The sequence below is a fragment of the Neoarius graeffei genome, chromosome 28 (assembly GCF_027579695.1).
Source record: "Neoarius graeffei isolate fNeoGra1 chromosome 28, fNeoGra1.pri, whole genome shotgun sequence".
In the NCBI taxonomy this organism is placed as follows: domain Eukaryota; kingdom Metazoa; phylum Chordata; class Actinopteri; order Siluriformes; family Ariidae; genus Neoarius; species Neoarius graeffei.
Window position 1 is genome coordinate 23,383,897 of NC_083596.1, and position 22,464 is coordinate 23,406,360.

General features: G+C 43.5%; 1 protein-coding gene across 1 annotated transcript in view; it reads left to right on the top strand.

Annotated features, from left to right (window-relative positions):
* The first annotated feature begins 1,198 nt into the window (after positions 1–1,198).
* tbcelb (tubulin folding cofactor E-like b) overlaps positions 1,199–22,464 on the top strand; it is a 58,344-nt gene continuing 37,078 nt past the window's right edge. Inside the window, exons 1-3 of the mRNA XM_060912502.1 lie at positions 1,199–1,256; positions 17,728–17,861; positions 22,142–22,271. The gene's annotated coding sequence lies outside the window, so the exon portion shown is untranslated. The remainder of the gene's footprint in view (positions 1,257–17,727; positions 17,862–22,141; positions 22,272–22,464) is intronic.

Consider the following 22,464-nt stretch of genomic DNA (forward strand, 5'->3'; position numbering starts at 1 on the left):
GTGTACATGGCCTTAGTTTATTGGCAGATTACATCTCTTTGGTGCATACCGCCACCTACTGTACAGGAGTGTGTAAAGGGACTTAGCAGACTATGGCTATTTGATCAAGTAAACAAAAAAAAAATTTAAATCCTTTTCATTAGACCTGAGTTATTGAGAAAAATAAATAGGGATTTCATTTTATCTCTTTGCATTCCTTCTTCTTTCAGGATATTCACTATTCCATTTTCTGCCTCTCTTTCTTTCCACTGTCGTCTGTGTTCTGAGTATCTGTAACAGTTAAATAGAACATGATCTACATCCTCTTTAACTTGGCAGTACCTGCATAACCCATTACTCTTCCCTACTATCTGCAATGTACCATTAAGACATGTGTGACCCAACCTTAGTCTACTATACACAACCTCTTCCCTTCTGTTGAGACCTGTAGCCCTTTTCCCCCAAACATTTCCCTGATTTGAGTGGTAGAACCTGGCATTGTGCTCTGCCTTCCAATCGTGTTGCCATTTGATCAGCATTTCTGACTTAAGTTTAGTTTTTGCTTCTCCCTTCCCCATTGAGATATTAATTCCTATATGTTCTTTTTCCAGCATTTTCTTGGCAATTTTGTCAGCCATTTCATTTCCTTTAATTCCAACATGTGCTGGGACCCAACAAAATTGAACTAATATTCCAAGATTTCTAATATTTAATAGCAAATGTCTTGTCTCAATTACCAGATCCTCTCTTACTGTATTACCTGATTCAAGGCTGAGCAAAACTGCAAGTGAGTCAGAGCATATAACAGATCTAAGTGGTTTGATTTCTTCAATCCATCTCAGTGCAGTAATTATTGCAGTTAACTCTATTGTGTATATTGATAAAAAAAAATTACTTAATCTATATCCATAACTTTTGGGATAAAAATCCCAATTCCACAATGACCATTTTGTATATCTTTTGACCCATCTGTAAATATCTTTACAAACCCATAGTATTTAGATACAAGATGTCTTTCACAGTACATAGCTAATGCCCGTTCATTAGTTTGTTCCATTTTCTCTTTCAGCAGTTCTAGATCAACTTTTGGGACTGGCAACATCCATGGGGGAAGCTTCCCCAAATACCTGGATTCAACCTGTTTTAAAATGCCCTCTCTCTGCAGTGAAGCTACGCCCACTTGCGTCACTTCCGGGTTAAGCCGACCATCTGATTCGCTGCTGTCTTCTGATCAGCAGCAAAAACAAGCAGGGCGACCTGGAGAGCGCTCGGTGTCGGTAAGAACAAACCGTCCTCAATATAATTTCACTCTTTGGATGCGTGTCAGCTCACGATATCGGTTCGAGTTGATAAATTGGGCATGCAAACAAACAAATAAGCAAGCAAAAAAAAAAAAAAAACTAGGCTTGTTGACACATATACATTTAATCTATAAAACGGTTGACAGAGTATTATTTTTGTTATTTTGCAGTCTGATTTAAAGGTGTTGGTGGATTTATTCATACGGACAGATATAAAAGTGTTTCAGTGGGATTTACAGTCTGACGCTCGCTTCCTGTAAACACAAAACATAAACAACTACGCGAGCGCTTATTGGTTCCCGTCGCGTGTTATGAATTACGTTCAGCGTGACGGCTTTGTTTATTAAATCTAATATAAAGCATGTCGCCTTTACTTTATTATTATTATTATTTTGCGAAACTGCTTGCTTTTCCGCTGTATTACTTGCATTTCCTGAGTAGTTTGTCAGTGTATGAACCACTTTGTTTACTACTTGGATTAAAACAAGGGCAAAACAAAACAAGTATTCGAGTCTGACTCTTCCGGGGATCAAAACAGTGTCACACATAAAACAACGAGTTGATTTTATATTTTCAAAAACAATTTGTTCTTACAGTACGCTATAACGAACACGACTAGTCCAAAACAAACGTTGTTATGGCACCCAGACTTTTGAAATTCAACAACACTTTGCGTTCCGCAGCTGTTCTGAGTCTGCGCATGCGCAGTGGACACTATACTCGTTTGGTCTATTTAAAGGGACACAAGAGTCCCTGGGGGTCACAGTTTATGCAAAGCTGATTTTATAGTCATATTAACATTAATGGTCCAACAAATTAGATTTGATCACAAATTCATATTAATCCTATGCAAATTATTCAATTACACTCTGATTGCCAGCATCTACCGAAAGATCTAGATTTTTTTCTTTAAGCAAGTGGGGAAAAGATTGGCAAATGTCATTCAATGTTGACAAATGTCATACTGTCTGTTTTTCCACCAAGAAAACTATTCAAGATACAATATATGTCCTTAATAATCATAGCTTTATAGATGAAAGTCTTCCGGATTTACCCAGAAATCCGGATATTTGACAAAACTCTTGAAAATCTCCAGTTTTCCGAATGGAGAAATTTATTTTTAGTAGGGGCGGCATGGTGGTGTAGTGGTTAGCGCTGTCGCCTCACAGCAAGAAGGTCCGGGTTCGAGCCCCGTGGCCGGCGAGGGCGTTTCTGTGCGGAGTTTGCATGTTCTCCCCGTGTCCGCGTGGGTTTCCTCCGGGTGCTCCGGTTTCCCCCACAGTCCAAAGACATGCAGGTTAGGTTAACTGGTGACTCTAAATTGACTGTAGGTGTGAATGGTTGTCTGTGTCTATGTATCAGCCCTGTGATGACCTGGCGACTTGTCCAGGGTGTACCCCGCCTTTCGCCCGTAGTCAGCTGGGATAGGCTCCAGCTTGCCTGTAGGACAGGATAAAGCAGCTAGAGATCATGAGATGAGAAATGAGATGAGAAATTTATTTTTCAGATTTTTCATGTTCCGTTTCATAGAAATTTGGTTTTGCGATCACGCGGCTTGTTTACGTTCGGCGACAGGGCGCCGACATTTTTGTAGTCTCGCAATGCTTGCTGGTGTGTACAAGACCTCATGTCATGTGAACGAGATTTTATCGTGCTTTAGAAAACGCGGTCTTTCTTTTGTGTAACTATTTAATATCAGTTGAATTATTATTTTCTAAACATATATGCAGTATTGCACATAAGATGTGACAGCATCACTTTATGTAAGTTTTGACATCCAATAGTGAAAATTCTGAATTTAAAACAATGCACTCCTGAAAATTACTCATTAACTAGGGGAATTAAATGTGATATTTTTGACATGTTAATCATTAATGTACATGAAAGAAAAAGGCTTAAAAGTTGTAACTTGTTTTAGTGAAAATAAGTACTAAAATGCACTAGAATGCAGGGTTTTGCGTGTTATGTCATTACATTTTTTTCAGTGGACATTGCCCCCCGAACCGACCCCCCCCCCCCCCCCCCCCCCCCGACTTTCAAAAGTTCAGGATTTTTTTTCTTTGCTCCACTTTCATCTCTATAGCTTAGATAGAGTTCATCATTACTCTTATTTAGGTGTTATACTTTCTGAAAATCTAAAATGGTCAGAAATATCTCTGCAACCTGTAAATCTAAACTTTATTGTAGTTTAATAAGACCTAAGATAGAATATGCAAATTCTGCCTGGTATCCCTATCTTCAAAAAGACATATATCGTCTTGATATGATTCAACGTACCGCAGCTAGATTGTGTTTTAATAATTATTCGAGGGAACCAGGGGTTGTAACTGATATGCTCAACAAATTGGAGTGGCCATCCCTTGAAGGTGGAAGAGTTCTTTCTCAATTGGCTATGTTTCATCGGCTTGTATATCGGACTATTGATATTGAGAGAGACTTGTATTTTACTCCTCTACCTCGTATTTCAAGGGGTGGAAACTCTATGACTTTTTTACGACCACATTCAAACTGTAATCGGCATGCAAATAGTTTATTTCCTTGGGCGATTAATCAGTGGAATAGGCTTCCAGGATATATTGTTAATATAGAGGATAACACAAAATTTAAGGTCACTTTACGTGATCACCTCATTGAAAATGGAAGGTGGTTTTAGGAAATTTTAAATTAGATATATATTATTTATAGCCTTGAACTTTAATTTTATTTATTTTATTAATTTATTTTATAAGTTTTATATTACTTGTATTTGTTTTATTTATATTGATGTGATGCGTTTAAATACGCTTTATCAATTAATAAAGTAGAATTAGAAATACTCATTGTTCACTTTAATATGAACACGTACACATGCTCATTTATGCAGTTATCCAGTCAGCCAATCGTGTTACAGAAGCACAGTGAATAAATAAAATCATACAGATACAGGTCAAGATTAATTCTGTGGGTGGAAATGACTTGTTGATAAGAGAAGTCAAATGGTCAGATTAGTTTGGGCTGCCAAAAATGGTATAGTAACTCATATAAACATACTTTACAACTGTCATGAGCAGAAAAGCATCTGAGCATGCACAAAACATTGAAACTTGAGGTGGCTGGGCGACAACAGCAGAAAACCACATTGGGTTTCACTGCTGTCAGTCAAGAATCTGAACAAGAACAAGAATGTGCTTAATTCTGTGCTTGAGTGTACATGTGACAAATAAATGCTTCTTCTTGAATCTGAAGCTATCATGAGCACAGGCTCACAGAAATTAAAGAGTTGAAGATAAAAAAGAAAATCACCTGGTCTGATGTTTAATGTGAACATTAACTGAACATTTACTCTTGACTTGTATCTGCATGGTTATATGCATTGTGCTGCCACATGATTGGCTGATTGGATAACAGCATAAATGAGATGTACAGGTGTTCATATAACGTGGACATATTAATGTCATATTTGTCCTAGGTTTTGCTGTTTTACAGTATGTTCCAACAACCTCCCTACATACACACACACACACACACACACTGCTCTCACTCTACACCTCTTCATCACCATAATGCTGAAATGTTCTAAGCAGCCAAGCCAAGGTCCTTTAATGTTCAATAACAGCATGTCAAGTACAACCCCGATTCCAAAAAAGTTGGGACAAAGTACAAATTGTAAATAAAAATGGAATGCAATGATGTGGAAGTTTCAAAATTCCATATTTTATTCAGAATAGCACATAGATGACATATCAAATGTTTAAACTGAGAAAATGTATCATTTAAAGAGAAAAATTAGGTGATTTTTAAATTTCATGACAACACATCTCAAAAAAGTTGGGACAAGGCCATGTTTACCACTGTGAGACATCCCCTTTTCTCTTTACAACAGTCTGTAAATGTCTGGGGACTGAGGAGACAAGTTGCTCAAGTTTAGGGATAGGAATGTTAACCCATTCTTGTCTAATGTAGGATTCTAGTTGCTCAACTGTCTTAGGTCATTTTGGCCTTTCTTCTGTTTTATGATGCACCAAATATTTTCTATGGGTGAAAGATCTGGACTGCAGGCTGGCCAGTTCAGTACCCGGACCCTTCTTCTACGCAGCCATGATGCTGTAATTGATGCAGTATGTGGTTTGGGATTGTCATGTTGGAAAATGCAAGGTCTTCCCTGAAAGAGACGTCGTCTGGATGGGAGCATTGCTCTAGAACCTGGATATACCTTTCAGCATTGATGGTGTCTTTCCAGATGTGTAAGCTGCCCATGCCACACGCACTAATGCAACCCCATACCATCAGAGATGCAGGCTTCTGAACTGAGCGCTGATAACAACTTGGGTCGTCCTTCTCCTCTTTAGTCCGAATGACACCGCGTCCCTGATTTCCATAAAGAACTTCAAATTTTGATTCGTCTGACCACAGAACAGTTTTCCACTTTGCCACAGTCCATTTTAAATGAGCCTTGGCCCAGAGAAGACGTCTGCGCTTCTGGATCATGTTTAGATACGGCTTCTTCTTTGAACTATAGAGTTTTAGCTGGCAACGGCGGATGGTACGGTGAATTGTGTTCACAGATAATGTTCTCTGGAAATATTCCTGAGCCCATTTTGTGATTTCCAATACAGAAGCATGCCTGTATGTGATGCAGTGCTGTCTAAGGGCCCGAAGATCACGGGCACCCAGTATGGTTTTCTGGCCTTGACCCTTACGCACAGAGATTCTTCCAGATTCTCTGAATCTTTTGATGATATTATGCACTGTAGATGATGATATGTTCAGACTCTTTGCAATTTTACACTGTCGAACTCCTTTCTGATATTGCTCCACTATTAGTCAGCGCAGAATTAGGGGGATTGGTGATCCTCTTTCCATCTTTACTTTTGAGAGCCGCTGCCACTCCAAGATGTTCTTTTTATACCCAGTCATGTTAATGACCTATTGCCACTTGACCTAATGAGTTGCAATTTGGTCCTCCAGCTGTTCCTTTTTTGTACCTTTAACTTTTCCAGCCTCTTATTGCCCCTGTCCCAACTTTTTTGAGATGTGTTGCTGTCATGAAATTTCAAATGAGCCATTTGGCATGAAATTTCAAAATGTTTCACTTTCAACATTTGATATGTTGTCTATGTTCTATTGTGAATACAATATCAGTTTTTGAGATTTGTAAATTATTGCATTCCATTTTTATTTACAATTTGTACTTTGTCCCAACTTTTTTGGAATCAGGATTGTACACTTCTGACACTGTGTAGTACATTCACCTGCCCTTTGGTATTAGTGACACGACCCTTTAACACGCTGCTCACTATATTAGTTCAGGGATTCTGAAACCTTCTGTAACCCAAGACCTCTGGGCGGCACGGTGGTGTAAGTGGTTAGCATGGTCGCCTCACAGCAAGAAGGTTCTGGGTTCGAACCCAGCGGCCAGCGAGGGCCTTTCTGTGTGGAGTTTGCATGTTCTCCGTGTCTGTGTGGGTTTCCTCCGGGTGCTCTGGTTTCTCCCACAGTTCAAAGACATGCAGTTAGGTTAATATGGGACGGCCTTATGCCGCTTTTCCACTACCAACGCGGCTGAGTTGGGCTGAGCCGTGCTGAGTTGGGCTGAGTCAAGCTGAGCGGGGCTGTTGGAGTTGCATTTCGACTACAATCGCGCTGAACCGTGCTGGCTGGAAGTGGGTGGACACATTGGGTGGAGTTAGCGAAAGTGGGTGGACGTCAGGTGATGTCGTTAGGCGGCGCAAACAGTGACATCAGTGACCTTTTAAGCGGTAGTCTCACAACCCGGAGAGTAAACAATAAACATGGAGTCGTTAGTGTTGCTGGTCTTGGTGCTGTGGCTTGTTGTCACCGACAATGCCAACAGATACTGGCAAGAGCATATAGATGAGGCGAGGCGCATAAGGCTTCATAATTCTCGTAATTCGTAATTCTCCTTCTTCCGGGTTTACGGTGTTTACAGATCCCAGCGTGCTCGCGGGGCGTGTGTGGGCATGTGAGGACACTCCCCCTCACCAATCAGTGCACAGGGGAGTGTCTCCTCACGCCCCTAGCCTCACTCAGCTCGGTTTGGCTCGCTTCAGCCCCACTCCAAAACCGTGCGAGTTTTGGGTGCTGAGCAGGGCTGAAGCGAGCTGAGTCGTGCTGTTCTTAGATCAAATCAAATCAAGTTTATTTGTACAGCGCTTTTAACAATAAACATTGTCGCAAAGCAGCTTTACAGAATTTGAACGACTTAAAACATGAGCTAATTTTATCCCTAATCTATCCCCAATGAGCAAGCCTGTGGCGACGGTGGCAAGGAAAAACTCCCTCAGACGACATGAGGAAGAAACCTCGAGAGGAACCAGACTCAAAAGGGAACCCATCCTCATTTGGGCAACAACAGACAGCCTGACTATAATATTAACAGTTTTAACAGGTATAACCCTCAACTGTCCTCATGGGGCCGTCCTTCACAGGAGTGGGGCGATAAAACTCCGACCAGACACAGGGCACCAGGATGGATCAAGCAGGTCCGAGGGGCAGAAGAGGCCAGCATCTCAATCCCAGGATCAACATGTAACTCAGAGGGACAGATGGGGGGGGGGAAAGAAAGAACCGTTGTTAGGTATGCCCTAAAAATGACAAGTATTAAATCTGTGTGGTAGGCTCGCAGAGACGAGAATCTTTACATCAGGCATAACACACAATGGCATGTTAATATGGTAAAAAAATATATCATGACCTGCTCTGGCTGGATGCTTGATTGGGTGATGGGAGCACACTCCTCAGCAATGATGAGATGCAGATGGGACCCTTAGGCCTGGCCAAGACAATTCAGTTACATTTCACCGGGTCTGGGACTTAGATAGTCGAAACGCGAGCTGTGTCAGGCTGAAGTGAGCTGAAGCGAGCTGAAGTGAGCTGAAAAAGGGTAGTGGAAAAGGGCCATTAGGCTGAGGTGCCCTTGAGCGAGGCACCGAACTCCCGACTGCTCCCCGGGGCACTGTTAGCATGGCTGCCCACTGCTCTGGGTATGTGTGTGTGCTCGTTGCTCATGTGTGTGCATGTGTGTGTTCACTGCTTCAGATGGGTGAAATGCAGAGAGGAAATTTCACAAGTGTGTGATGAATAAAGTTGTGCTTTCTTTTTTCTTTTTCTTTCTCTTCCAGTATAAAATTAATTTTCACAGATTCCTTTAGGATTGCAGTGCACATTTATTTTATGAGCCTAATCCAATAATTCAAATATTATGCATATAAACATGAAGTAACATATTATTTGTATGCACTCTTTCAACCTTTTATTCCCATATTGCAACCCTAAATCAGAAAAAGTTGGGATGGTATGTTGAAATTTAAATTAAAACTGAAAACAATTATTTGTAAATCATATTTTACCTATTTTGCACTCAAAACAATACAGCAGCACATTATTTGGTGTTTTACCACGATTTTTTTTTCCAAAATAAACACATTTCAACTTTGATTCTTGCAGCACATTTAAAAAAAAAAGTACTTACCACAGTGTAATGCTGCCGTTCCTTCTCACAACACTAAAAAGATGTTTATGGACTGAAGACACCAAGTGATGAAGTGTTTTAGGTGTTTTGTCCCATTCTTCCTGCAACAGTATGGGGCTGTTGTCATAGTTTTCATTTCAGAATTTATCACACGTTCTCTACTGGGGACAGAAGGGACAGGCACCCTCTTCTTCCACAGCCATGCCTTTGTAATGTGTGCAGGATCTTGATTCACCTAACCACAGTACATGTTTCCACTGTGTGATGGTCTATCCCAGATGCCTCATAGCCCAGAGAAGTCAATGATGCTTTTGGACACAGTTAAAAGGGAAGCCATGGCCTAAAGGTTAGAGAAGCAACTTTGGGACCAAAAGGTTTACGGTTCGATTCCTTGGACCAGCAGGAATGGCTGACATACCTTTGATCAAGGCACTGTTCCCCCAACTGCACACACATCCCCAGAGGGGTTAAATGCAGAGAAAGAATTTCACTGTACTCTAAGGTACATGTGATGAATAAAGGCTTAAAGTTCCCTAAAAAAAAATTAACATAAGGCATCCTTTTTGCACAGTAAAGTTTTAACTGGTATTTGTGGATGTAACTCCATATTGTAGTGCTTGACAAATGTTTGCCAAAGTAATCCCAAGTCCATGTGGTTATACCAGCTATAGATGAATGACAGTTCTTGATGCAGTGGCGTCTGTGGGATTGGAGATCACGGGTGTTCAGCTTTGGCTTGTGCCCTTGCCCTTTACGCACCGAATTTCCTCCAGATTCCTTGAATCATTGAATGATATGCACCACAGTGGGCAAAATACCCAAATCCCTTCCTATCTGTCTTTGAAAAATATTGTTTTTAAACATTTCAATAATTTTCTCATGCATTTGTTGACAAACTGGAGATCCTCAGCTCATCTTTGCTCCTCAAAGACTAGGCCTTTCCTGGATACTGATTTTGTACCATATCATGATTATAATCACGTGTTTCAAATCACATCATTATTTAATAATTTTACCTCATTACTTGCCCTAAATTGCCCTCATCCCACCTTTTTTGGAATGTGTTGCAGCCCTGAAATGCAGGAATGGATGTAGATTAACAAATGAAATGAAGTTGACCAGAAAAAAATATTAAATATCTTGGGTTCATATTGTCTTGTCTTGTCTTCTTCCGCTTATCCAGGGCCGGGTCGCGGAGGCAGCAGTCTGAGCATGGAAGCCCAAACTTCCCTTTCCCCAGACACCTCGGCCAGCTCCTCGGGAAGAACACCGAGGCGTTCCCAGGCCAGCCGAGAGACATAGTCCCTCCAGCATGTCCTGGGTCTTCCCGGGGCCTCCTCCCGGGGGGACATGCCTGGAACACCTCCCCAGGGAGGCATCCAGGAGGCATCCGAAAGAGATGCCTGAGCCACCTCAGCTGATTCCCCTCGATGTGGAGGAGCAGCGGCTCTACTCCAAGCTCCTCCCGAGTGATTGTGCTTCTCACCCTATCTCTCAGGGAGCACCCAGCCACCCTGCGAAAGAAACTCATTTCAGCCGCTTGTATCCGCGATCTTGTTCTTTCAATCATTACCCAAAGGTCATGACCATAGGTGAGAGTCGGAACATAGATCGACCAATGAATCGAGAGCTTTGCCTTTTGGCTCAGCTTCTTCTTCACCACGACAGACCGGTAAAGCGACCGCATCACTGCGGAGGCCGCACCGATCCGCCTGTCGATCTCGCGCTCCATCCTTCCCTCACTCGTGAACAAGATCCCGAGATACTTAAACTCCTCCACTCGAGGCAGGGCTTCTCCACCAACCTGGAGAGAGCAAGCCACCCTTTTCCGGTCGAGAACCATGGCTTCTGACTTGGAGGTGCTGATTCTCATCCCAGCTGCTTCACACTCGACTACAAACTGCCCCAGTGCATGCTGAAGGTCCTGGTTTGAAGAAGCCAACAGGACATCATCATCTGTGAAAAGCAGAGATGAAATCCTGTGGTTCCCAAACAGGATTCCTTCTGGCCCCTGGCTGCGCCTAGAAATTCTGTCCATAAAGATTATGAACAGAACTGGTGACAAAAGGCAGCCCTGCCGGAGTCCAACATGCACTGGGAACAGGTCTGACTTACTGCCGGCAATGCGAACCAGACTCCTGCTCCGTTCGTAAAGGGACCGGACAGCCCTTAGCAAAGAGCCCCGAACCCCATACTCCTAAAGCACCCCCCACAGAATACCACGAGGGACACAGTCGAATGCCTTCTCCAAATCCACAAAGCACATGTGGACTGGTTTGGCAAACTCCCATGAACCCTCGAGCACCCTATGAAGGGTATAGAGCTGGTCCAGTGTTCCGCGACCAGGATGAAAACCACATTGTTCCTCCTGGATCCGAGGTTCGACTATTGGCCGAATTCTCCTCTCCAGTACTCTGGAGTAAACCTTCCCTGGGAGGCTGAGAAGTGTGATTCCCCTATAATTGGAGCACGCTCTCTGGTCCTCTTTCTTAAAAAGAGGGACCACCACCCCAGTCTGCCACTCCAGAGGCACTGTCCCCAACCGCCACGCGATGTTGCAGAGGCGTGTCAGCCAAGACAGCCTCACAACATCCAGAGACTTGAGATACTCGGGGCAGATCTCATCCACCCCCGGTGCCTTGTCACCGAGGAGCTTGCTAACCACCTCAGTGACTTCGGCTTGGGTAATGGACGAGTCCACCTCTGAGTCATCAGCCTCCGCTTCCTCAATGGAAGATGTGACGGTGGGATTGAGGAGATCCTCGAAGTATTCCTTCCACCGCCCGACAATGTCCCCAGTCGAGGTCAACAGCTCCCCACCTGCACTGTAAACAGTGTTGGCAGAGTACTGCTTCCCCCTCTTGAGGTGCCGGACAGTTTGCCAGAATTTCTTCGAGGCTGACCAATAGTCCTCCATGGCCTCACCGAACTCCTCCCAGTTCCAAGTTTTTGCCTCTGCAACTGCCCGAGCTGCGGCACGCCTGGCCTGCCGATACCGGTCAGCTGCCTCAGGAGTCCCAGAGGCCAACATGGCCTGATAGGACTCCTTCTTCAGCTTGACGGCATCCCTTACTTCCGGTGTGCACCACCGGGTTCAGGGATTGCCACCACGACAGGCGCCGGAGACCTTGCGGCCACAGCTCCGAACAGCCATGTCGACAATGGAGGCAGAGAACATGGTCCACTCAGACTCAATGTCCCCCGCTTCCCTCGGAAGCTGGGAGAAGCTCTTCTGGAGGTGGGAGTTAAAGACCTCCCCGACAGAGTGCTCGGCCAGACGTTCCCAGCAGACCCTCACCATACGTTTGGGCCTGCCAGGTCTGTCTGGCTTCCTCCTCCGCCAGCGGATCCAACTCACCACCAGGTGGTGATCAGTTGACAGCTCAGCCCGTCTCTTCACCCGAGTGTCCAAGACATAGGGCCGGAGAGCCGATGAAACAGCAACAAAGTCGATCATCGACCTCCGACCTAAGGTGTCCTGGTGCCACGTGCACTTATGGATGCCCCCATGTTCGAACATGGTGTTCGTTATGGACAAACTGTGACTAGCACAGAAGTCCAATAACAAAACACCACTTGGGTTCAGATCGGGGAGGCCATTCTTCCCAATCAAGCCCCTCCAGGTGTCACTGTTATCGCCCACGTGAGCGTTGTAGTCTCCCAGTAGAACAATGTAGTCCCCAGTCTGAGCACCTCTCAGTACCTCTCCCAGGGACTCCAAGAAGGCCGGATACTCTATACTGCTATTCGGCCCATAGGCACAAACAGCAGCAAGAGCCCTCTCCCCGATCCTAAGGCGAACCTTCTCGTTCACTGGGGTAAACTCCAACACATGGCGGCTGAGCTGTGGAGCTATAAGCAAGCCCACACCAGCCCGCCGCCATTCACCATGGGTGACTCCAGAGAAGTGGAGAGTCCAGCCCCTCTCGAGGAGCTGGGTTCTGGAGCCCAAGCTGTGCGTGGAGGTGAGCCAGACTATCTCTAGCCGGTACCTTTCAACCTCCCGCACAAGCTCAGGCTCTTTCCCCCCCAGCGAAGTGACATTCCATGTCCCAACAGCTAGCCGCTGTGTTCAGGGATCAGGTCGTCGAGGCCCCTGCCTTCGACTGCCGCCCAATCCACACTGCACCAGCCCCCTATGGCTACCTCTGTGGGTGGTGAACCCACAGGAGGTCGGGTCCACGTCACCGCTTCGGGCTGAGCCCAGCCGGGCCCCGTGGGCAAAGGCCCGGCCACCAAGCGCTCGCATATGAGCCCCAACCCTGGGCCTGGCTCCAGGGTGGGGCCCCGGCTGCGCCATACCAGGCGATGTCACGGTCCTTGATAGATTATTATCCATAAGGGGTTTTGGTGAACTGCTCTTCATCTGGCCTGTCACCTAGGACCTGTCTGCCTTGGGAGACCCTAACAGGGGTGTAATGCCCCCTACAACATAACTCCTAGGATCATTCAAGCACACAAACCGCTCCACCACAATAAGGTGGCAGTTCTGGGGGGGTTCATATTGTCTGCAATAAAATGCAAGTCAAAGTAAATTTAGAAATCGCTGCTTTCTTTTTTTAGTTGCATTTTCCATACCATCCCAACTTTCTCTGATTTGTTGTTGTAATACTTTTCTCTCATACAAACAGCATTTATTTATTTATTTAAAAAAAATTTTGGTATTACAGTTCGAGTCCAGTCTATTATTAAGAGTATACTCTTTATTGACACATTCAGCATGTTTGACCTGAATTCTTAATGGATGCTTAAACCCATCTCAATAAGCCACTACACATTGTTTAATGATAAATCACATCAAACTATATATATATATATATATATATATATATATATATATATATATATATTATTATTTTTTTTTTTTTTTTAAATAGAAACAAATGTTGCCAGGCAAAACAAACCTCACCCGGCAGCACTTGTACCTATATGTTGATGATGGTAACATTTCTCGATCATCAGCTGTCAGGTTATAATCCTATGAAAATCCATGACCTTGAGTTTGACATTTCAAAGTCATTCAAGGTCAAAGATCATGGTGCCTAATGAAAGCCCATATGGCATTTCCTATAAGTTAATGGTAAACATCTGTCTACCATCAACAGTTTTCAAGTTATAGCCCTCTGAAAATCCATGACCTTGAGTTTGACCTTTCAGAGTCACTCAAGGTCAAAGATCATGGTGCCAAATGAAAGGCCATATGGGAGTTCCTATATGCCAATAATAGTAAACAGGTCTATTGGCAACCGTATTTGAGTTATAATGGAAAATGTTATTTTGACCGAAAGGTTGACTTTTCTGGCGACCTTGACTTTCACTTTGACCCAATTACCCCCAAAACTTAATCGGGTAATCCATGGACCATTGCCCACCTACCCTGAAAATTTGAAGTCAATCGGTGCAACTGTCTAGATGCTAGATTGTTAAAAGACAGACACACACAAAAACAAAGTCAAAGGTCATGGTGCCAAATGAAAGCCCATATATGACTTCCTGTATGTTGATAATGATAAACATCTCTCTATCTCTAACCGTTTTCGAGTTATAATGGAAAATATGCAAATTTCAGCAATGACCTTGACACAGCCCCCCCCCCCCCCCCCCCCCGACATTTGACCCCCAACCACTAAGAAAACTATGAGAGATGTAGCATATCAATGGAAGCAGAATTGAAAGATGAACATTTTGGAATGGGTTTGGAGTAAATATGATGAATATGAAGGAAGATATTGTGACAAAAACTATTTTGACCTTGTTGGTGACCTTGACCAGATGACCCTCAAAATGTTGGAGGTTCTATTTGAGACCAATGTCCATCTATCCTGAAAGTTTCATGAAGCTGTCCAGCCATTTTCTCGTAATGTTTCTAACAAAACAAACAAACCCCACCCAAAACAATACCTCGCCCCCTGGTGGACTCTGTCCTGGGTGAGGTAATTATCACCAAGATGGTGCCATGGATGGCTGCCTCAGTATGTTGGTGCACATTGTTTTCTCTTACTTTGTTTGTAAACTCAGTTCACTGCTGCGATACCCGAATCTCTTTGACCAGTGAAGAGCTATTGAATATCAGGGGAACAACTCCAGCAGACTTATTATCAGCTTTTCTGGTGTCTTCTGTGGAAATGTTGGACATTCTGTTCAAAGGTGCACTCACCTTTACTCAGTCAGTGAGATGCTAGAGGAGAGGAAAACACGCTGGTGTGTTGTTGCACTCGTGTGCCTCCATCGGCATGGACTTTGCACTCCCTACCTGCAATATTTCTCTCCACGGTGCGGTCACTGTGCAACAAACTGGACGAACTCCAGCTGCTGTTGGGGAGAAACAGGGACTTTCACTCATCTTCTGTTTTATGCTTCACGGAGACGTGGCTATGCGGACTCATACCGGACTCTGCGCTGCAGCTAGCCGGCTTCCAACTTTTCAGAGCAGACCGTAACACAGATCTCTCTGGTAAAATAAAGGGTGGTGGAATCTGTTTTTATGTAAACAGTGGCTGGTGCAGTGATGTGTCAGTGATCCTGCAACACTGTTCTCCTGACCTAGAATCATTTTTCATTCATTGTGAACCCTTCTACTCCCCCATGAGTTCGCTTCATTCATTCTGGTCAGTGTTTACATTCCACTGCAGGCCAACATGCAGAACGCACAGCGCATGCTGGCCGATCAGATACCGGGTGTGGAGTAGACTAACCCAGACTCCTTAGTTATTGTCCTCAGTGACTTTAACAAAGGTAACCTCAGCCACAAACTACCAAAATACAAACAGTGAGGACCAGAGAGGAGAATATTTTGGATCACTGCTATCATGCCGTCCCCTGTGCTGCACTGGGCTACTCTGATCACGTCATGGTCCATCTCCTGTATACAAGCAGAAAGTAAAGCTGAGGAAACCTGTAATGAGGACAGCAAAGATTTTTATCTGGTCCATTAGAACCAAAACCTCTTGTCATAAGGCCAGCTTTTTCTGCACTGCAGCTGGCCTTATCAGTAACGTCAGAGACCTCCACTAACTCTAACCTCACACTTCCAATCTATAACATTTTAATGCACTTTTTGTCCCTGAACTGCGATTTTGCACATTTTCAGGGTCATGTCATACATCTTCATTCTGTGAACTTTTATTGCACATTCCAGCATACACTGTACAGCTTGATTATTGACTGAGCCCATTACACATATGTGACCCCTCACCGAATCCAGGGACACATGTCGGCCGAAACGAATCTGAGATAATCGCAAAAGAAGCATTTTTTTTTCGAAATTTGTGATTTTTGTTTTTTTCCATCATGTGCAAGTTGAGATCTTGAAGAATGCAATCAGTATTTCAGATAATAGATTGTTTTGTTGGAAAAGCATACATTTTTTGTTGCAAATTGTCTCGTTTTTGTCAGGACTGTAGCCTGCTGGGGGGTGTGGGTAAATTACCATATGGGCCATTCACATGATGATTTAAGTCATTTTTTTTTTTTTTTTCCGCGAATCAGCTGTATGATCCGAGTTGAGCGCATGGCTACTTAACTGCATATAGGCGTGTGATTTCACTATGGAATGAGTTACTAAACAGAGTGCAGAGGAGGTGACACACCGCGAAGCAAACAGACACTCGGTATTTACATCGGAGATCACCATTTCTAGCAAAAAAAACCGCAACCTCGTTTTCCAGATTGAATGGAATACTTGAATGATTGGATGATACACGGACCGTTCTAGGATTACATTCCATCGGAGGCATTGGTGTGTGCAAGGCACCGTTTCTCTTTCTGATGGGGTAAGTTTATTAATCTAAGGCTGTGTGGTTATTTTTGCATGTAACGGAGAGTGTTGTGGTTTGGTTAAGCCTAGGTCACAACCGGACATACGATTTTTTGGCCGTGTGATTTTTGGCGTTTCCCAAATCGCTGCGTTTTTTGTTTTTTTTTTGTTCATGGAGAAAGACGCGCGTTGGCCGTAAGTTTGTCTTGCAACCTGAAAACAACGTAAGCGCCTGTAGAGTTTGTTTGACATGACAAAGAACCTCTGCGGCCGGTCTGCGGCTCGAAAATCAGCACATCACACGCGCGCTCTCGCGCGTTTCATGCGCGCTCTTCGTGTGTTTCTTGCGTTTTTTGCATGTAGACCGGCCATAGGAGCACATACGGCCGGTTGTGACTGAGGCTTTACATGAAACTAGTGTTGTGTTAGTTGTGTCATCATCGTGCTATCTTTCTTTCTTACGGTGTGAGTAATTTTTCAACCACAAAACGTTAAAGTATACTTTAGGACTTATTTTTGTACTTCATAATTGTGTTGGGCATACTTTGCATGGAAGGAAAATTGACGTGGTGATCTTTGTTTACATGAAAGTAGTATCGTGCTAGCTCGTAGGGGGTAGGGCTTTCCTTAATGTCATGCAGATGAGCACCATTATGTGCCCGCCCTACACCCAGAGTAGCTGAGATGGAAAACTTTGAGGGCGATTTTCTCCCTTTTCTGTTTTAAGAAGTATACACTTTCAAAAGGCCACACATTCTTCAAATATTGTCAGATCTCCACATGGAAGGCATCATTGGAAAGCTTAGAAACTGTACTTTCTGAATCTGTCAATAACTCAAAATGCCCCTGGGCCGACATGTGTCCCTGGATTCTGTGATCTGCCACATATTCTCTCCCTCTCACACATTCATATTGTGTTTCTTCTCCATCTTCATCATGTGACCTATTTTTGCACATTCCGGGACATACTGTACAGCTTGGACTTCAACAACTCATGCACATACCCCTTAAATTTGCCCACTTTTCAAATTTGTATATTTCAGATTCTTCTATTTTTATTCTATGTATATAGCTACTTTTGTCTTTGCTAAATTCTTCTATTTTAACTGTTCAAACACCAATCACCAAAGCAAATACATTCTCTTTATATGTGAGAATGTACTTGGCAATAAACCTGATTCTGGTTCTGAAATGATAACCATATAAAAATGTCTGTGAAGGTTCTCAGTCATCCAGGTCATCGAAAACCATAGGTGCTAAAGAAGGCAACTGGACTTGCTTGAAATCCATGAAGACATTTCACCTCTCATCTGAAAGGCTTCTTCAGTTCTGTCTGACTAGTGAAGAGTTCCAGGTATTTATCCTCTAGTGGACCAAAAGCAACCCTAAGGAGAATTGTTGAGGTCACATGGGTCGTTGACCCTCTCAGTCATCCTGTAGGTTGTTGGGGTCACTGGAGGCCAGGTGTGAATGGTGTTAACAGCTTAGAGGGTTGTTCGGGTGATCCGTGAGTCGTTAGCTCTCTCTGCCATCATGTGAGTCATTGAAGTCAGCTGAGTCTTGGTGTGGATGTGTATTCAGTTTTCTGGGAAGTGTGCCAAGGACTGCATTGTAGGTGGCTGATAAGTGGCATCTCAGACCACCTCCTCTATTCAGTGATGGTCGTTCCAGGTTGATGAAGAGTCCTGGACTTACTCTGCAGTCTGTCTTCATCTCTATAGATGACTTGCAACCATGTGATCAAAATGTGCTATGTCATGAGTGTCCGCCATGATGGTGGACATATAAAGCAACTAAGATGGCAGCCGCTGAAAGCGTGTCTGTAAACAATGCTGAATTTTCTCAGTATTACCACGATTTGAACGGTCAAGCGAAGATTTAATACAAAGAGAAGATAGATACACTATATTGCCAAAAGTATTTGCTCACCTGCCTTGACTCACATATGAGCTTAAGTGACATCCCATTCCTAATCCATAGGGTTCAATATGACGTCGGTCCACCCTTTGCAGCTAGAACAGCTTCAACTCTTCTGGGAAGGCTGTCCACAAGGTTTAGGAGTGTGTTTATGGGAATTTTTGACCATTCTTCCAGAAGCGCATTTGTGAGGTCACACACTGATGTTGGACGAGAAGGCCTGGCTCTCAGTCTCCGCTCTAATTCATCCCAAAGGTGTTCTATCGGGTTGAGGTCAGGACTCTGTGCAGGCCAGTCAAGTTCATCCACACCAGACTCTGTCATCCATGTCTTTATGGACCTTGCTTTGTGCACTGGTGCACAGTCATGTTGGAAGAGGAAGGGGCCAGCTCCAAACTGTAAAAACAGTCTGCATGCCTAGGTGCTTGATTTTATACACCTGTGGCCATGGAAGTGATTGGAACACCTGATTCCGATAATTTGGATGGGTGAGCAAATACTTTTGGCAATATAGTGTATGTGTGGTTTTGACCCATATTATTTAAAAAAGTCAGACTTTTCTGAAGATAAGATGCTTCTACCCACCATCGAGTACTCAGATATCACATTCTATCTGGTTTCGACCTTCGACGAAACATAGCCCATTTTCTGAGTGGGTGCCCAGTCTGGATTGTTTCTATCATATAATTTTGCTGGCCCTCCTAGAAGCAAAATAGTAATACACGTGTTAAAATTAGAACAATGACTGAGTGAACCACGACAAGAGAATGCTCATTGTATAGCAAAATTCTAGCAACACCAAATAAAATTCTTCCCTGATATTATTGAGAGAGCTTTTGAATCTCACCTGAGATAAAATGATTACTACAAACACGAGCTGTTTTGGTTTTAGCCTCCATTAGATCAGGCCTGCCGATGTTGTTCAGCTGTGCTCGTCTCCTCTCCGTATTAAGCCTCAGAGTTTCTTTGCCCTCTTTCCAAATTGTGGATGGAATTCTAAAAAATCTAAATGTGCCACAGTCACGAGTACTGTTGTGACCACAACCGTATACAGCACAAAGATATGGTATAGCTAAAAGAACGCTTAAAGCAGTGGAAAAGCAAAGAGAGTTGCACATGCGTGACTGTTTTGTATGGAATGTCGCTTGACCCCGCACTTGTATATCCACCAACATGGCTGACATCCGGGTTTCTATTTTGCTTTGACGTCACTTGCAAGTCAAGGATAACAAAGGACACTCGTTTCAGGACTGCACTGTACGCATTTTAGCCAGAGAAGACCAGTGGTTTGAAAGAGGAGTACAAGAAGCCATCTTCGTCAACCTGTAACTAACCTGAAACACCACTTATCAGCCACCTACAATGCAGTCCTTGGCATATTTCCCAGAAAACTGAATACACATCCACACCAAGACTCAGCTGACTTCAATGACTCACATGATGGCAGAGAGAGCCAACGACCCACGGATCACCCGAACGACCATCTAAGCTGTTAACACCATTCACACCTGGCCTCTAGTGACCCTAACAACCTACAGGATGACTGAGGCTACATCCACATGACAACGGCAACGAGATGTTATTTAAAAATATATCGCGTCCAAATGGGCAACGATCAGTAAAATATCAGGTCCATATGGCAACGCAACGCTTGCTGAAAACGATGCAATACACATGGCACACCTCTAGGGGCGTTGTAAGACGGTCCCTTCGGAGACACCAGAACAATAGAAGAAGTAAGGACGCATGCGCATAAACTATTATGCGCGAGACTTCATATTAGCCACAAAGTCAGGAAAATCTGTTCGTAAAATTACATTATAATGACCAAATACAATGAAAAGTATTTTTCCAGTCTCACCTGTGAAAGGTAATCCCATGTGATCTTGTTTGGACGGCAAACCTGTTGGTACAGTTAAACGCAGCTAATCTTTATTCTCCGCTTTGACCTATCCAATATGGCGGCGAGGATGACGTATGATTCTACGCGGAAGGTGGCGTCTTTAATGGTCCGGAATAAATTGAATGCTACACGTTGATGGATTAATTTGTTGTTTCTCACCTGTGAAAGGTAATCCCATGTGATCTCGTTTGGACGGTAAACCTGTTGGTACAGTTAAACGCAGCACATGAATCTTTATTCTCCACTTTGACCTATCCAATATGGCGGCGAGGATGACGTATGATTCTACGCGGAAGGCGGCGTCTTTAATGGTCCGGAATAAATTGAATGCTACACGTTGATGGATTAATTTGCTCTTCTACGCCCTTTTTGAGGAATGTATTGTAGGACTTAAACCAACATCTGAAGAGGTGAGATCGCTCCTTTTTTTTCCCTGTTTTTGCTGGCGGGATTGACTCTGCCCTAAGGGCAGAGTCTCTCTCTCACTTTGCACCATTACACAATAAATATTCACAGTGAAAATATTTTGTAAGGCCACCAAGTTATAGGATTTGTTGACAACTCGCATCGAGTTCGTTACACTTCTACCCGGCGTGAAGCACTCACAGTCATGTGGTTGTGACGTCATCGTAAACAAATCCGTTCTACTCATCCAGACGACTTCACAACGGCAACGTTGCCAGATCTTTCCACTCTGGAACCCGTTCTCAAAAAGATTGCGTTTTGGGCACCCAAAACGCCGGTGCCGTGTGGACGCCAGGCCTAAACGATAAGCAATTGTATCGGAGTCACCTGAATCCATTGCCGTGTGGACAGGGCCTGAGAGGGTCATTAATTAAAATGTTGTTTTTAAGCCACTAACACTACGTTCAGACTGCAACCTGAAACGACCCATATCCGATTTGTTGTGAAATCTGATTTTTTTGTTAGGCCGTTCACATTATCAATTATATGAGACTTGTATGCGATCTCCAATATGAACGGAAAACGACCCAAAAGTGTCCCGCATGCGCAAATTGACACGTAATAAGCACATCTACGTAATACGTAAACAAAAAAAAAGTGCACTCTTCAAGTTTGCAAGTAAAGCATGGAGATGAGGCAAGACCTGGCGATGTGGTTTTTGTGGCGATGGCGGAATTCACACAATAATCTGATTAATGTGGGCAGCAGACTAATGAGACCGAAGGTGTCAAATTACTGGAAATTTCCATAACAATCTTATAATCTTGTAATACAGGATGGTTTAAGTTATAAATCAATTATAGAAATTGTTTTATTTAATCAGGCTAACAGATCAACATCCAGGTCCCTACCAAATCCACCATTAGCTTGATCAATTCTATAAAAGTCTATTTAAATTCTGAAAACTGTACAAATGTTGTTTTCCACCAAAGAGGCGGGATTAGCCAACGCAGAATAGTGACGTTTGTCTCTTGTTGATGACGTGTAGGTCGCATGAATGCGACCTGTACAGTCAGACTGTAGTCGCATGTGAAAATAACGGATATGCATCGGAATTAGGACCACATATCCAAGCGGCCTGGGTCGCATGTGAAAAAAATCGGATCTGTGTCGTTCAGATTGTCAATAACAAATCGGATACAGGTCGCATATGGGCAAAAAAAATCGGATATGGGTCGTTTCAGGGTGCAGTCTGAACATAGTCTAAGTGGTTAGATCACTGTTTCAGTGTAAAGAATGGCATATGAGGATGTAGGATAAATATTGCAGGCACTCATGTCTGAGACAATCCTTTCTTTCTAATGCTGATATTACGTCATTTTTGCCATGTTGTTGTCATGTTAAATCAGGAAAGAAGAACAGCCATTCTGTGACTGTTAGTGTCCATGCGACCAACAACTGCAGGCTGAAACATAACGTTGCAGTTGTGGAGGGGTTTGGCATCCAGAGCTGGACAGTACTAGGTCCTTTAACTGTGAGGTAAATAAATTCTGTCACTTGCCTTAAACCGTATAATGAAGCTTCAGTTACTGGTTTGTCAAACTTCTTAATTTGAATTATTTTCCAAATTACCCATCGTGTCCTAAATCCATTCCTGTCCTTCCCCTTGCTTTACTATTTTTGGTTCACCACTCCTGTAAATTTACTCCTGTAAATGACAAGGTCCAAAATT